The following is a 5000-nucleotide window of genomic DNA, read 5'->3' as shown; positions in this document are numbered from 1 at the left end:
GACCCTGGGCCCTGGTGCGGCCGGTTGCCCCGATAACCATCGGCACACGCTGGGCCCTGGAGCGGCCGGTTGCCTCGATCACCATCGGCAAAAGCTGGGCCCTGGTGCGGGCGCTTGCCTCGACCACCATCGGCACACGCTGGGCACTGGTGCGGGCGCTTGCCTCGACCACCATCGGCACACGCTGGGCCCTGGTGCGGGCGCCTGCCTCGATCACCATCGGCACACGCTGGGCCCTGGTGCGGGCGGTTGCCCCCAGCACCATCGGCACACGTTGGGCCCTGGTGCGGGCGCTTGCCTCGACCACCATCGGCACACGCTGGGCCCTGGTGCGACAGGTTGCCTCGACCACCATCGGCACACGCTGGGCCCTGGTGCGGGCGCTTGCCTCGACCACCATCGGCACACGCTCGGCCCTGGTGCGGTCGGTTGCCTCGAGCACCATCGGCACACGCTGGGCCCTGGTGCGGGCGGTTGCCTCGACCACCATCGGCACACGCTGGGCCCTGGTGCGGGCGCTTGCCTCGACCACCATCGACACACGCTGGGCCCTGGTGCGGCCGGTTGCCTCGAGCACCATCGGCACACGCTGGGCCCTGGTGCGGTCGGTTGCCTCGACCACCATCGGCACACGCTGGGCCCTGGTGCGGGCGCTTGCCTCGACCACCATCGGCACACGCTGGGCCCTGGTGCGGCAGGTTGCCTCGACCACCATCGGCACACGCTGGGCCCTGGTGCGGCAGGTTGCCTCGAGCACCATCGGCACACGCTGGGCCCTGGTGCGGTCGGTTGCCTCGAACACCATCGGCACACGCTGGGCCCTGGTGCGGCAGCTTGCCTCGACCACCATCGGCACACGCTGGGCCCTGGTGCGGCCGGTTGCCTCGAGCACCATCGGCACACGCTCGGCCCTGGTGCGGCAGGTTGCCTCGACCACCATCGGCAGCCTCGACCACCATCGGCACACGCTGGGCCCTGGTGCGGGCGCTTGCCTCGACCACCATCGGCACACGCTCCGCCCTGGTGCGGTCGGTTGCCTCGAGCACCATCGGCACACGCTGGGCCCTGGTGCGGCAGGTTGCCTCGACCACCATCGGCACACGCTGGGCCCTGGTGCGGGCGCTTGCCTCGACCACCATCGGCACACGCTCCGCCCTGGTGCGGTCGGTTGCCTCGAGCACCATCGGCACACGCTGGGCCCTGGTGCGGCAGGTTGCCTCGACCACCATCGGCACACGCTGGGCCCTGGTGCGGGCGCTTGCCTCGACCACCATCGGCACACGCTGGGCCCTGGTGCGGGCGCTTGCCTCGACCACCATCGGCACACGCTGGGCCCTGGTGCGGCAGGTTGCCTCGACCACCATCGGCACACGCTGGGCCCTGGTGCGGGCGCTTGCCTCGAGCACCATCGGCACACGCTGGGCCCTGGTGCGGTCGGTTGCCTCGAGCACCATCGGCACACGCTGGGCCCTGGTGCGGCAGGTTGCCTCGACCATCATCGGCAGCCTCGACCACCATCGGCACACGCTGGGCCCTGGTGCGGGCGGTTGCCTCGACCACCATCGGCACACGCTGGGCCCTGGTGCGGTCGGTTGCCTCGAGCACCATCGGCACACGCTGGGCCCTGGTGCGGCAGGTTGCCTCGAGCACCATCGGCACACGCTGGGCCCTGGTGCGGCAGGTTGCCTCGACCACCATCGGCACACGCTGGGCCCTGGTGCGGGCGGTTGCCTCGACCACCATCGGCACACGCTGGGCCCTGGTGCGGGCGCTTGCCTCGAGCACCATCCGCACACGCTGGGCCCTGGTGCGGCAGGTTGCCTCGAGCACCATCGGCACACGCTGGGCCCTGGTGCGGCAGGTTGCCTCGAGCACCATCGGCACACGCTGGGCCCTGGTGCGGGAGCTTGCCTCGAGCGCCATCGGCACACGCTGGGCCCTGGTGCGGCAGGTTGCCTCGAGCCCCATCGGCACACGCTGGGCCCTGGTGCGGTCGGTTGCCTCGAGCACCATCGGCACACGCTGGGCGCTGGTGCGGGCGCTTGCCTCGACCAGCATCGGCACACGCTGGGCCCTGGTGCGGCAGGTTGCCTCGATCACCATCGGCACACGCTGGGCCCTGGTGCGACAGGTTGCCTCGAGCACCATCGGTACACTATCGGCCCTGGTGCGGGCGGTTGCCTCGACCACCGTCGGCACACGCTGGGCCCTGGTGCGGGCGCTTGCCTCGAGCACCATCGGCACACGCTGGGCCCTGGTGCGGCAGGTTGCCTCGAGCACCATCGGCACACGCTGGGCCCTGGTGCGGGAGCTTGCCTCGAGCGCCATCGGCACACGCTGGGCCCTGGTGCGGCAGGTTGCCTCGAGCACCATCGGCACACGCTGGGCCCTGGTGCGGTCGGTTGCCTCGAGCACCATCGGCACACGCTGGGCCCTGGTGCGGCAGGTTGCCTCGACCACCATCGGCACACGCTGGGCCCTGGTGCGGGCGCTTGCCTCGACCACCATCGGCACACGCTGGGCCCTGGTGCGGGCGCTTGCCTCGACCACCATCGGCACACGCTGGGCCCTGGTGCGGCAGGTTGCCTCGACCACCATCGGCACACGCTGGGCCCTGGTGCGGGCGCTTGCCTCGAGCACCATCGGCACACGCTGGGCCCTGGTGCGGTCGGTTGCCTCGAGCACCATCGGCACACGCTGGGCCCTGGTGCGGCAGGTTGCCTCGACCATCATCGGCAGCCTCGACCACCATCGGCACACGCTGGGCCCTGGTGCGGGCGGTTGCCTCGACCACCATCGGCACACGCTGGGCCCTGGTGCGGTCGGTTGCCTCGAGCACCATCGGCACACGCTGGGCCCTGGTGCGGCAGGTTGCCTCGAGCACCATCGGCACACGCTGGGCCCTGGTGCGGCAGGTTGCCTCGACCACCATCGGCACACGCTGGGCCCTGGTGCGGGCGGTTGCCTCGACCACCATCGGCACACGCTGGGCCCTGGTGCGGGCGCTTGCCTCGAGCACCATCCGCACACGCTGGGCCCTGGTGCGGCAGGTTGCCTCGAGCACCATCGGCACACGCTGGGCCCTGGTGCGGCAGGTTGCCTCGAGCACCATCGGCACACGCTGGGCCCTGGTGCGGGAGCTTGCCTCGAGCGCCATCGGCACACGCTGGGCCCTGGTGCGGCAGGTTGCCTCGAGCACCATCGGCACACGCTGGGCCCTGGTGCGGTCGGTTGCCTCGAGCACCATCGGCACACGCTGGGCGCTGGTGCGGGCGCTTGCCTCGACCAGCATCGGCACACGCTGGGCCCTGGTGCGGCAGGTTGCCTCGATCACCATCGGCACACGCTGGGCCCTGGTGCGACAGGTTGCCTCGAGCACCATCGGCACACTATCGGCCCTGGTGCGGGCGGTTGCCTCGACCACCGTCGGCACACGCTGGGCCCTGGTGCGGGCGCTTGCCTCGAGCACCATCGGCACACGCTGGGCCCTGGTGCGGGCGGTTGCCTCGAGCACCATCGGCACACGCTGGGCCCTGGTGGGTTTAGGCACATCTTCAAATTTCTGCCGTGCCAATGCCATTTTTATGGCTTGTAAATTCATACAATGGTCCCCTAAGCCTTCACGTGAAGTTTCGTTGGAAGATGACTCGTTTTCTATTTTTCATGATTTTTGAAACTTTTTGCGGTTCGGGATTTTTTAAAATTTTTTTATAAGGATTTTTGGCCCCAAATTTTGTAGGCATGATCCTTATATTTTTGTTGGCATGCACAAAAAAATTCAGCTAAAAACTCGAAGTAGAGAAGATTTTGTGACCGTTTGAAAAAAGTGTCCCCATTTCAGACACTTTAACGGCTACTGGTAGCAAACCTGTAAAATCTCAAATGCTCTTTAAGGGGGTGTGAATTCTCAGAGGTTTGATGAGGGATAGGGGGCCAACACAAGGCCAAGTACCAGCACCCATCGCACATCATGTGCGCACACCCCCCCGGCCCCCCTCCCAATCGCCGGAACCCCAATGCCGCCGGTCAGGTTCTCCGGCGGTACTCCGGCGATGCTCCGGCGATGCTGTCCCGAGTGAAAAAAATGCGGCACCAGCACATGCTGGAGCCAAGCATGGGCACCGTGGCTCAAAATCGAACTTCGGCCAAGGCCTCGACCATCAATGGCACATGATGACGCATGGTGATGGCACATGCATCGACCATCATCGGCATAGGCTGCCCTTCGGTACGGGCACTTGCCTCGACCGCCATCGGCACAAGCTGGGCCCTGGTGTGGGTTGTTGCCTCGATCACAATCGGCACATGCTGAGCCTTGGTGCGGGCGGTTGCCTCGAGCACCATCGGCAGACCCTGGGCCCTGGTGCGGCCGGTTGCCCCGATAACCATCGACACACGCTGGGCCCTGGGGCGGGCGCTTGCCCCCAGCACCATCGGCACACGCTGGGCCCTGGTGCGGGCGCTTGCCTCGACCACCATCGGCACACGCTGGGCACTGGTGCGGGCGCTTGCCTCGACCACCATCGGCACACGCTGGGCCCTGGTGCGGGCGCTTGCCCCCAGCACCATCGGCACACGCTGGGCCCTGGTGCGGGCGGTTGCCCCCAGCACCATCGGCACACGCAGGGCCCTGGTGCGGGCGGTTGCCCCGAACACCATCGGCACAAGTCGGCCCTTGGTGCGGGCTCCTGGCTCGACCACCATCGGCACACGCTGGGCCCTGGTGCGGGCGGTTGCCTCGAACACCATCGGCACACGCCGGCCCTTGGTGCGGCCGGTTGCCTCGACCACCATCGGCACACGCTCGGCCTTGGTGAGGGCGCTTGCCTCGACCACCATCGGCACACGCTGGGCCCTGGTGCGGGCGCTTGCCTCGACCACCATCGGCACACGCTCGGCCCTGGTGCGGGCGCTTGCCTCGACCACCATCGGCACACGCTGGGCCCTGGTGCGGGCGGTTGCCTCGACCACCATCGGCACACGCTCGACCTTGGTGAGGG

This window comes from Durio zibethinus, unplaced genomic scaffold (assembly GCF_047325235.1).
Source record: "Durio zibethinus cultivar Kanyao isolate XHJ-2024 unplaced genomic scaffold, ASM4732523v1 HiC_scaffold_58, whole genome shotgun sequence".
Lineage (NCBI taxonomy): Eukaryota > Viridiplantae > Streptophyta > Magnoliopsida > Malvales > Malvaceae > Durio > Durio zibethinus.
Note: the sequence above shows the minus strand (reverse complement) of the source record.